This window comes from Cyprinodon tularosa, unplaced genomic scaffold (genome assembly GCF_016077235.1).
Source record: "Cyprinodon tularosa strain WSP-4 unplaced genomic scaffold, ASM1607723v1 ctg867, whole genome shotgun sequence".
Lineage (NCBI taxonomy): Eukaryota > Metazoa > Chordata > Actinopteri > Cyprinodontiformes > Cyprinodontidae > Cyprinodon > Cyprinodon tularosa.
In genome coordinates, this window is record NW_024039637.1 from 834,442 (window position 1) to 847,169 (window position 12,728).

General features: G+C 42.4%; 1 protein-coding gene and 1 long non-coding RNA gene across 2 annotated transcripts in view; one reads left to right on the forward strand and one right to left on the reverse strand.

Moving 5' to 3' along the window:
• LOC119775312 overlaps window positions 1-12,728 on the reverse strand; it is a 101,952-nt gene that overhangs the window by 50,353 nt on the left and 38,871 nt on the right.
• On the forward strand, window positions 8,273-9,498 carry LOC119775333. Its single transcript, XR_005279634.1, has 2 exons — window positions 8,273-8,705; window positions 8,842-9,498. It is a non-coding gene; the product is annotated as an uncharacterized LOC119775333 (long non-coding RNA).

Sequence of the window (12,728 nt, forward strand, 5' to 3'; positions counted from 1 at the left end):
ATAGAGTATTATATGTTAAGTATCTCACAGTATAACAAATGTGAAGAGGCGCTTTATTTATGTTTAAGGATAAAAAAGTGTTAAACTATGAATGTGGAACATTCCTGCCCACGGCTTATTCTATGGAGATAAAAATGAAAAATGTATATATTTCTTTGCTTTTAGTAAATTTTCTAGTCTTCGTAACTCTGATGAGTAAACTTCAGCGGCAGGAAGGAAGTGGGGGAGGGGTTTTTTTAACCGCCGCAGCATGACACAACCTGTTCCACTCAGCATCAAACGGACATAACTCACATTTCAAATGATTTTGTAGCCACATTGACAAGATACAGCATTTTCAACTAAATGTTAGTGCTAAGAATAAATAAAGTGCAGAGGACGAGATAAGTTGAAAGAATTTTCAGGGGTGATGAGGCTTTACAGGTCTGGTGAAATGCATTTCATTTATTTATCTAATCATAAGTAAAGTGGAATTACAAATGATTTTCATGACTTTGAATAATTTCTGAAACAGATTAAAGTAAAGCTAGTTTTTATAATGCTGCTATTTTCTTGCCATAAAATTGAAATTCTCCTTTAATTGTATATTAAAGACTGCATGTTAAAAGTTAGAGTTCATTTAAGAAAACTGCATAGAGATTTCTGGTCTATTTATCCCTTTAATACCCTTTCCATGCCTTTTTAAGTTGGATATAAGTATTGAGATTGGCCTATTATATGTTTTCCCTGCCAAACTGATCAGGCTAATACCAATACCATAAGAAGTAATAGGGTCAAGAAATTTGTCTTAAACCTAAGATAAATGTTTATCTTCAGTTATTTGAACCTATAGTGAAATGTTTAGTGGCAAGAAATAGGCCTTCATTACTGTCTGGCAACCAAAACTGACTCTTACATGCCATTATTATGCTATTAGCTATATTCTTGCTTCAATTTAAAGGAGATGGTTTAAAAACTGTGCCTTAGGATGATAGCTGATGGATAACATTTATTACTAATAAGACTAAGTAATCTTTATTCTCTGCTACATTTATTTTTTAACAGAGATTCTTCACTTTTAGGATTATTTTCTGTTTTTCTGTGTGTGCTTGTTAAACCCTAATAATATCTGCCTGTTAGGTGTTAATGTTATCTAAATAGGACAGCTCTTATAGATGTAAGAGCTGTAAGTAATAAGTAATCATCTTCATTTTGTACTTTTAAGAGTAGGCTTAAAACTTCCCTGTTGAATAAAGTTTATAGTTAGACTGTCTCAACACTATCACAATAAATTATTAAACTGCTCTATAGCACCCTCTGGTGATACATAGAAATTATGGCAGGCCACATTGTCTCACCACAAAATGGACGCCAACAATCACCAAGCCTACTAAACAAGTTGACAACACATTTAACTTAGAACATTTTATTTAAAACAATTACCTTCAAATTAGTGTTTTAGAGAAGAAACAGAGCATTAGCTCCCCCTACTGGCTTAGATCTATAGAGTAAGACTGAATTTAGGTAGTATGGAATAAGCAACATATATAAAACAAGAACAGTGGGTTTATGAGCCCAACCAAGCTACATAACTGTACGTTTTATCAGAATATTTAAGTTAGCTTTTTAGAAACATTTTATGTTATTTTTCAGAGGAAAACCAGACTGAATGACTTGACAAAGCATGGAGCTGAACAGACTGTGGCAAGTTTATGGTTTCCCATCAGTTTTATAGCTCACCAGTAGAGAGCGCTAAAAACCACTCATGTCATGATTACTATAGCACATATTTTTGCAGGGAATTCAATACAAAAACATTACTGGTTTCTTCTACCCGTTACATATGTAAATATAGGAGCTACACCTTGATCTGTGATTCTAGAAATGTGTGAACTAGAAGCAGAACCAGGTCCTGTATGTGTTACAAAACACAACATTTTCAACTTTATCTGCATATGTATGAAACACACAAAGTCTGCAGAGATTGATCCAGATCATCCTCCTTCCCCGTGGCTACCTCTTAGTAAACTCAGGCTGGATCCAACACAGTGTGAGCATGTGTCTACTGAGGAGGAACACTTCCACCTCAGAAGCTTCACTGTCACAATGGACACAAGATGGAGGCAGAAACAGGAGAACATGCAGCTGACCAGGAGCAGCATCAGCTCCACAGACCAACAATGACATCCTCTTATTTTAGAGAAGTAGGTTTAGTGAGAGGAGAAACCTCTGCAGAGAGTCTCACCATGAGGATTCTCAGAGGGAGACAAACTGCAGCCATGAGAAGAGGGGCAGACATGGAGCTGGAGGCAGCTACAGAGGACTATATGGGAACTATAGGCCTTGTGGCCTCCTCATCCACCCAGACGCTCCCTGGTTTGGTTCATCACCTCATGCTTTCATTTCTCATCCATCTGCACAGCCAGTATCTGGACTGTTTGAGATAAAGAGCCCCAATGTTCAGTGTTCTGTGGACTGCAGGTCCCTTCAAATGCAGCATGGCTCTCTGTCTGTGCCTGAAAGTCCCGCCTACTATTGGCAGGTACAGGGTCAGCTGCTTTTAACTGGCCTTCAATGGTGGGACCTTGTTATTGAGTCCAGCAAGACATTCTGGTTCAGAGGATCTATGTGGATCCAAAGATAACCATCAGAGAGAAGGTGGATCAGTTTAACATTTACAGGCCAAATTACCTGTCTGTCTCCAGAATAACTTCATGTCTGTTCTTTGAACTTCTGGTTTTAAGGCAGCAGTTCAGCTTTCAGCATGTTTGTCACACAGCAGGCTTGATTTTATTTCCCCTCTTCATCAAATTAGTCATTAAAGGTGCAGTAGGAGATCTTTTCTGACAAATTTTTTAGCACATGGCTGGACAATGATAATGAACTAAATCAGATTAAGTATCATGAGCCGATTATCAGTGGATCCAAATCTAAATTCTAATCCGTAATAAATGCTTTCTTTCTGCCGTCTCTCTGCAGCAGAGCTGGAAGCAGAGAGTTCTGGATGAATGAAGGTGAAAGCAAACATCTGATCTTCTCCAGCATCACATGAGACACTCTGAAGGAACCTTTTCTGACCTTTAGACAGAAACAGAAACAGCTCTGATCTAAAAGTCATGTGTCAGAGCAGAGAGGCTGCAGCCAATCAGCTTTCAGCTTCAGCAGATGTTGGTTCCACCCCGAGGAGGGAGGAACATCAGGCTGTGATTCCAGGAAGAGGAGAGCTCTGAAAGTAACACTGGAAGTTTAACCGTCTGCACAACAGTTTTCTGATCTAAACTGACTGAGAGGCAAAAACCTGCAGTGCTTCACGCACAGGACCAGAAACAGAACCAGGAGCAGGACCAATGCCAGGAGCAGGAACACTAAACAGTGATAAAACCAAACTCCTCCTTGTTGCCACTAAATCCACCCTATCCAAAATCAAAAGTTTCTCACTACCCATTGACAACTCCTTAGTCTCCCCCTCCCCTCAGGTCAAGAGTCTGGGTGTCATCCTCGACTCCTCCCTCTCCTTTCAGTCTCACATAAATAAAATTACCAGGTCTCCGTTCCTCCCTCACCACTCATACTGCCTCTGTCCTTATCCACAGCCTCATCACCTCCCGTCTTGTTTATTGTAATTCTCTTCTTTTCGGCCTCCCTCATAAATCTCTCCATAAACTTCAACTTCTTCAGAACTCAGCTGCTCGTGTCATCACCAGAACCCCCTCCTTCCATCATATTTCCCTTTCCTTTACCAACTCTACTGGCTCCCAGTTCAATTCAGAATTCAATTTAAAATCCTTCTCTATACTTTCAAAGCCATCCATAACCTTGCTCCTCCATATCTGTCAGACCTCCTTCACATTGCCACCTCCTCCCGCTCCCTTAGATCCTCCTCCTCCATCCACCTCACTGTACCCCCAGCTCGACTTGTCACTGGGGAGCAGAGCCTTCAGCCGCTCTGCTCCCCAGCTCTGGAACTCACTTCCTCCCGACCGCCGCAGTATTGACTCTCTCCCCTTATTCAAAGCCAGACTCAAAACCCATCTGTTCCAGCTCGCTTATCTGTGAATATACTGCTCTTTTCCCGATCCATAACTGTTCTGATGTACCTGTATCTGTATTTTTTCATTTTCATCTTTCTTTTTATTTTCTGTAAAGTGACCTTGAGTGTCCAGAAAGGCGCTGTTAAATAAAATATATTATTATTATTATCATTATTATTATTATTAACCAGGACCAGAACCAGGACCACAGCCAGGAGCAGGACCAGGACCAGAACCAGAACCAGAACCAGGACGAGAACAAGAGCCAGTACTAGTACCAGAACCAGAACAAGAACCAGTTCCAGAACCAGGACCAGAACTGGGACCAGGAGACAGAACCAGGACCAACACAAGAACCAGCACCATGACCAGAACCAGAAATAAGATCAAGACCAGAACCAGAAAAGAAACAGCACCAGGACCAGGCCAGGACAAGGACCAGGACAGGAACCAGGACCTGTTCCAGAATCAGGACCAGGCCCAGGAAATGAACCAGTACTAGAACCAGGGCCAGAACCAAGACTAGGGCCAGAACCAGGACCAGGAGACAGAACCAGGACCAGAACCAGAACCAGGACGAGAACAAGAGCCAGTACTAGTACCAGAACCAGAACAAGAACCAGTTCCAGAACCAGGACCAGAACTGGGACCAGGAGACAGAACCAGGACCAACACAAGAACCAGCACCATGACCAGAACCAGAAATAAGATCAAGATAAGGACCAGAACCAGAAAAGAAACAGCACCAGGACCAGGCCAGGACAAGGACCAGGACAGGAACCAGGACCTGTTCCAGAATCAGGACCAGGCCCAGGAAATGAACCAGTACTAGAACCAGGGCCAGAACCAAGACTAGGGCCAGAACCAGGACCAGGAGACAGAACCAGGACCAGAACCAGAGAAAGAACCAGGACTAGGACCAGAACCAGAACCGGGAACAAGACCAAGACCAGGACCCGAACCAGTAATAGTACCAGAACCAGTACTGGAATCAGGGCCAGGACCAAAACCAGGACCAGAAACAGGACCAGAACCACAAACAGGACCAAAGCCGGGACCAGAACCAGGACCAGAAATTGGACCAGAACCAAAACCAGGGCCAGGAAAAGAACCAGGACCAGAGCAAGCACCAGAACCAGAGCCAGGACAAGGACAAGTACCAGGGCAAGAGCCAGGACCAGAACCAGAACCATGAACAGAACCAGTACTACTAGTACCAGAACCAGTACTAGTACCAGGGCGAGGACCAAGACCAGGACCAGAATCAGGACCAGGACAAGAACCAGAGCCAGTACTAATACCAGAACCAGAACTAGTACCAGGGCCTGGATCAGAACCAGGGCCAGGACTAGAACCAGGACCAGAGCCAGGACAAGGACAAGAACCAGGTCCAGGACCAGAACCAGAACCAGGAATGGAACCAGGACCAGAATGAGAACCAGAACGAGGACCAGAACCAGAACAAGAAATAGGACCAGAACCAGAAGCAGGACCACAACCATGAACAGGACCAAGACCAGAAACAGGACAAGGAGACAGAATCAGCACCTGGCGACAGATTCAAGACCAGAACCAGAGAAATAGGAATAGAACACAGACCAGGACCAGATTCAGGACAAGGACCAGGACCGGAACCAGGACCAGAACCAGGATTGGAACCAGAACCAGGACCAAAACCAGGACCAGAAACAGGACCAGAACCACAAACAGGACCAAAGCCGGGACCAGAACCAGGACCAGAAATTGGACCAGAACCAAAACCAGGGCCAGGACAAGAACCAGGACCAGAGCAAGCACCAGAACCAGAGCCAGGACAAGGACAAGTACCAGGGCAAGAGCCAGGACCAGAACCAGAACCATGAACAGAACCAATACTACTAGTACCAGAACCAGTACTAGTACCAGGGCGAGGACCAAGACCAGGACCAGAATCAGTACCAGGACAAGAACCAGAGCCAGTACTAATACCAGAACCAGAACTAGTACCAGGGCCTGGACCAGAACCAGGGCCAGGACCAGAGCCAGGACAAGGACAAGGACCAGGTCCAGGACCAGAACCAGAACCAGGAATGGAACCAGGACCAGAACCAGGAACAGAACCAGGACCAGAATGAGAACCAGAACAAGGACCAGAACCAGAACAAGAAATAGGACCAGAACCAGAAGCAGGACCACAACCATGAACAGAACCAGTACTAGTACCAGAACCAGTACTAGTACCAGGGCCAGGACCAAGACCAGAAACAGGACAAGGAGACAGAATCAGCACCTGGCGACAGATTCAAGACCAGAACCAGAGAAATAGGAATAGAACCAAGACCAGGACCAGATTCAGGACAAGGACCAGGACCGGAACCAGGACCAGAACCAGGATTGGAATCAGGACCAGAACCAGGAACAGAACCAGGACCAGAATGAGAACCAGAACAAGGACCAGAACCAGAACAAGAAATAGGACCAGAACCAGAAGCAGGACCACAACCATGAACAGAACCAGTACTAGTACCAGAACCAGTACTAGTACCAGGGCCAGGACCAAGACCAGAAACAGGACCAGGAGACAGAATCAGCACCTGGCGACAGAATCAAGACCAGAACCAGAGCCAGGAGCAGGACCAGGAAAAGAACCAGTACTAGTGTTAGGGTTTATTATTTATACATCATGTGCACTGTTAATTTGTTTGTCAGATTAGACAGAGCAGAAGGCCTTCCTTCACATTGTGGATATCACGGTGTGTGCGGAGGTCATCTAATCAAGACAGCCTTTGTGTCTCTAAGAGTACAAAGGATATGGGCACATCTTGGAGCCGGTCTGATAGGAGAGCTGCTGTATCTGTAACCCTGAGACAGAGAGGCAACCTGCATGGAGTTCAAGACATGGATGGCGTGTCAGTTTCTGATACGGACAGCTAAGCATCCACATGATGTGACACAGACTCAGAAGGTATAAGAAGCAGGTGATGACGTTGTTCGGGGCTCAAACTTTGCCGGACGCTTGCGGACGTGATTTTTGAGACCACAGCTGTGCATAGCTCTAAGCATTTTTCTCTGTCCTGTAACGACCTGATCTAGAATAAACTCTGTTACTTTTTTACTCCTGTTTTTATAGTCCTTTTTTATATGGTTTTAACGAGTTTGAGTTAAGAGTAGTAAATAACTTGCTCCCAGGAAAAGAACCGTGTGAGGAGGCCCCGGGGCGTTACAGCCTTTACTTTGAAGGGGACAAATCCTTCTCACTTTAACAAATTGGTGTTTCCGCCCGTGACCTGGAAGCAGGACAACAGAGCCACCGACGGAAAAAGCTCCACAGCCTGCGGCCGAAACAACTGATAAGGTGAGGAGATTCCTTATTACAAAATATCTCCAGTGTTTTTACTGTTAAAACACTTTGGCTGTGTTGTGATTTTCTGAAGTGAGCTGAAGCTTTTTATGCAAAAGAGGACAGAGAAATTGCTCAGAGTGATTTTAGTTTTTGTTTTTGCGGTTTTTGTTTTGTTGTATTTGTTGGTTTTTAGTTTTTTTTTACATTGCGAACGTGTACACATAAAAAAAAAAAAAAAAAAAAAAGAAAAAAAGGAGAGAGAGAGAGAGAAAGAAAGTCGTGCGTTCTGCTGTGGGTAGCGGTTGAAAGTCCGACTGAAGGCGACTGCGCAAACGTCTTCAAGAACTATACTGCTCACTAGGATAAGTTGGTTGGAAAGCCCAACGGTTTCTGCATGCAGAAAGGGACGGTGATTTTATTCCCGGTCTGCCTGCAGACACGAAAGATGCACCTCTGAAAACAGACGCACAGACAGAAACCAGTCACATAGCCGGCTAGAGTTTGCCAGTATACCTCCCATAAGGACATTTACGAAAAACCGAGACTGGAAATAAGCGAGCGGGTCAGGTTGAAACGGACCTTTGAGGTATTTTCTCTTTCCTTCTCTTCTCTTATAAAAGGAAAAGAGAGAGATGATAAAATGCTATTCCTCATAAAACTAGAAGAGACTGATGCCCGGATTAGGTAACTTGTTTGTCTAATCCTCAAAGTTGGTGGAGTGAACTAGGCGGAACTATATCTAAATCTTTTCTTTTCTCTAAATTTCCTTTCTTTTTTTTCCTTTTCACTGACGGACGTATTTCTTTGACGGACGCACTTCCTTAGCAGAGAAGCGGCTCACTGTAGTTTATAGGTAAAAAGTTTAAAGCACCGAGGGATCTCACGTAAGACGTCGAGGTCTGATTTTACACACTGTGTGAACGGAAGGTGTGAAAGATGGATGCATGTGGACTAGAAAATTGAATCCAGAAATACCTCGTTAAAAGCGAGTCTGGATAAAGGGAGAAATATGATCATGGCGAGTTATCCATTGAAGGATGCAGAACACCACATTAGAAAATTTGATGAATGGGTTGAAAAAATGAGAGAAGATGGAGTGTTTGGGGAATTAGAGGGGCCCCCTCCAAACACTTCACAACGTGGTTTTTATTTGGATACACTAAAAAATAGATTGTCACAAGCTCGTGAAAAAATGGCTGGTGCTGGTGTGTTCGGACGAGACAAACACCAGAAGGTAGAAACAAAACTTTTGGATCTGATTAGACAAACCCAGTTCAATTTTAGTAACTATTTTTCTGACAAGGACCATGAACAGGAACAGGTGGAGCAAAACGGGGCTCAGGGAGGTGAGCAGGCACTCGACACTTCAGAGGGTAAGAAAAACCTTTCATGAGTACATCTAATATTGCAGAAACAGAGCCTATTATGGACCCCAGTCCACACCAAGGTGTCAGAGAAATGTTTCGTAAGGCTGGTGATGCAATGATTCCATCAAACCCATGTGTGCAGATGCCTGTTATGGAGTTGCGTGACGGTCAGATAAATTGTGAAATAAGGCCTACAGAGGAAGAATTGGGACAAGAGGTACGAAAGGAGTTTCAGATGCAAGATTTAATAGAGGAGGCGGTAAATAAAGCATTTCAGCGAATGTCAACAATTGATAGCATGGGCACAGAACATGAAGGGCACAGTCTAGGGGCAGCTGACAGTCTGAGAGGGAGAGATGAGCAGAGGAAGCCACATACGGATAGCAATGAGGAAGATATGATACAAAGGGAAAGGAAAGCTTAAAATATAAGAGGTTGATATATTTACAATTTACGATGTCTTGAAATGAACATTTTAAAGGTAAGAAGATCAATTAGTACATTTTCAGTGCTGTAAACCCCGGCCCAACATTGAGCTCCAGAAGGTGGATCACACAGAGCAGCCGTTCACTTAGAGGCAGGAGAGAAAAGAAAAAGAAGACACAGAGAGACTGAGTGCGCACAGGGCCGATCACAGCAAAGGCAGGGCCCAGGAGTCTAGAAGCAGTTTTTACCTTAAAGACATCTACCAATTACTACACTAGAATGGTATTGTAATCTGCATTTAGAGTGACTGATTCAGGAGCTTATATTTGAAAATGTTAGACCACACAAGCTAAGTTTGTCAAACTGTAGCAAAGTGAATATAAATTAAACACTGATCACTGAGGATACTCTAAGGTGGATTAAATGGATCTTTAATCAGTCAACTGTTCAAAATAGAGTGGGTTACATCAAATAGATAAATTAGGAAGGTTGAGTTCGGTGGATAAAAAGAAGAGAGGCAGACAGCAGTAGATGAAATGGAGGGTGAGTTTGATAGAGAAGGGGAGAAATGGGCAAAGAAGATCGAAGTGCGGGTTCAGTAAGAATTAGAGATAGGAAGTCAATGCAGCAATACTAGGGAGGCCGGGATCCCACTATTTGTTTAGTTATGGAGGTAGTTATTGAGAAATTTCCAGCAGGAGTGATAGTTATTTTGATTGAGGGCAGCAACTGCCCTTTTATCGTTGATACGGGGGCCAGATACAGCACCCTGAATCTTTATGTGCCCCCTGCCAAAAAACTACACGGGTAATGGGATTTTCAGGAGAAAAACAAAACATACCACTTTTTCAGAACCCCTTAGAGGTGTTCTCATATTTGAAAATTCAAACATGTCATTTTTGGGGGACGCTTAGAATTAAAAATCATTGGGTGTGAAAACTTATTTTGGTGTCTAACGTGAGCAAACAAATCTTAGGTTTCCATAAATGTGCACATAGAGTTTAACAAGGATCCTAAAATGAGGCTGAAAAGCACTGGTGCAGAGGTCTTAAGACCGGACTGGTGAAAAGATTATGATTTTTGTTTAAATTGGGAAAAAAAAAATCCTCTAAGAAGATAAATCTAAATTGATACTGATGGATTAAACAAACTTTATGTGGCCAATGTCTGTCTGTCTGTCCTAAATGTGGAATGCATGTGAGGTAGAATGTGTGTGGTGAAGTTGGAAATGATTAAGAACATTTTTTGATGTGACATTAACATGATTTGCATTTTTACAGGATTGAGAAGGAGCACTGGGGGCATAACAGAAGGGCAATCGTATCAAACATGTTGCTCAGGGGCTCCACCTATGAGAGGCCGTGACAAGACCAGAGCAGGTTGCTGTTGTACGGTGTGAGGTAATTTTTGGGTGTGGAGTGCAGCTGAGATACTGTAGATTAATAGATTATAGATTAGAAAAATAATTAAATATTTAAGTAATTATCCAGAAAGAAGCAGAATGGGTGTTTTTACTTTTTGGGAAACTAAAATCTCAGACGAGGGCATTACATGATTTTAATTTAAAGGTAGTTTCATTTTCAATCATTAGAATTGCATTAGAGATTGATTAGTTTCATTTTTCTCTCATTAGGATTTTATTAGTGATTGATTAGGGACAGGATAAATCACACTTCGAGCTGGAACTGGACACAGCATATGGCCAAGATACCCGCAGGAGCTCAGCAGATTAGCGGGGTCAACTTTTATAAACAAGGCTGAAGAGTTAAGAACAATTTCGGTGTGACCTGACCCTGGGTTTTTTCAGCCTTCAGTTTTTATCCATGAGTATTTTATCTGTGTATAATGCCGCTTGGAAACTGCCTAAGCACAAACTGATTAATTTGCATCTCTAATCATTACTAACACTAACACTTTTCACTGTTCATCTGGGCCTTACCTTCTTTGCATGACTTGTTAAATTCCGCTAACTTTACAAATTTCTGTGAATGAAGTGATTAACTATTGACTAATTGATGTACTTTTTGATTGCTTTTTCCTGGTAACAAACCAGAGGGGTCATTTACTTTTTCCCTGCTTGTAGAGAGTGACAGTGCGGCTGTCAGGGAGCAGGCATGATTATTCAGAGGCCCATTTAAGGAGGATCAGGAGATCGTTTTGCTTAAACATGTTCCTTTTTTATTTTTTAGGCTGTGTTTGTAACAATCCTTAAATGTTAACAGTTTTCTTCCAGGACAGGCTGACAAATGTCTCATCCTTCTTTGTGTTTTTGTTTAAGATGTGCATTAACCCTTATTTTCCCAACAGCTGCAGAAGTTCTGGCATGTGAAATGGACAACTTGGCTGAGAGTGACTACAGCAAGAGAGAGAGAGGGGTTCAGATAGTTATAAATATTTTGATAGGAGGATTTGAATAGGTTCGAACTGACTGGACTGACTTGGTTAGTAACTGGACTGGATCGGAACATGGATCAGGACATGAGAGAGATGGTGTGAGAACGCAGCATGCCAGAGACAGGGTGTAGAGATTGTGGCTGCATGTTTTGTTCCCGGCTGAAGGCCATTCTGGTGAGCTCTGGGTTTGTTTTAATTCCTCTCTGGTTCTGATATGACCTATGAGGTACAGATGGATGTGGTGGTTTGAAGCTCACAGACTTTTGTTGGGGTGGAACATTAAGAGCAGTCATGCTGACAGAGGCATTTAACGAATGACAAGATGAACCAACAACTATTTGGAGAAGTCGGAGGCACCACTGGGGTTTTTGTTGTCCTACATGTTTGTCGTTGTTTGTGTCTGTATGTTTGTTTGTTTTCTGTTTTCTGTTTGTTTACTAACATCTTAGCCTTTATGAAAAAAAAAAAAGACGTGGCACGCATGTTAAATTTTTTTGAATAGTTTTGACTACACTACGGATGGGAATGTTTCAAAATGAACAATGGATCTTTTTTGTTTGGAGAGACATTGGACACTTTCTTTCTTGAGTCGCAGGATGGATTAACCTACAAGGGGCACAGAGACAAACTTTGCTCCTAAACTACAGAAAGAGGGATGGTTTGCAGCTGCTGAGATGCGAACATTAAGGAAATGACTGGATGCCCACTGCTTTGGACGAGAAAAGAACACTGGCAGTGATGGGTTGATGGAGGTCATGGGATCATCAGACAAGACGGATGAAAAAAAAAAAAGTTAAGTGAACTGACACACCAGATTTCTTATTCACAATGAAAAACTATGCTAAATTTTCTCTATATCATCAGGGGGTGGGGTATTCTTACATAGAGGAATAAAAAAGAGGATTTAGAGATGTTTTACTATGTGATAAATTAGACTGGGTTTTTTGATAAATAGTTTGGTCAGTTATTAATTAGCAGTATGTTAAAGGGACAACAAGTTGAAACTTTAACTTTTGGGAATGGTAAAGTTGCATCAACAGAATGCAATTTAGGGGAAATTATAACATTTCAGGAGCAAATGTTTAAAGCAAATGATGGTTTCAATAACGATGAAGACTTATAGTGTTAATGAGCTTATGGCGATTCAATATCAGGCCCAGGGACTAAAACTTCACCATTTATTTTTTTTTATTTTTTATTTTATTTTAT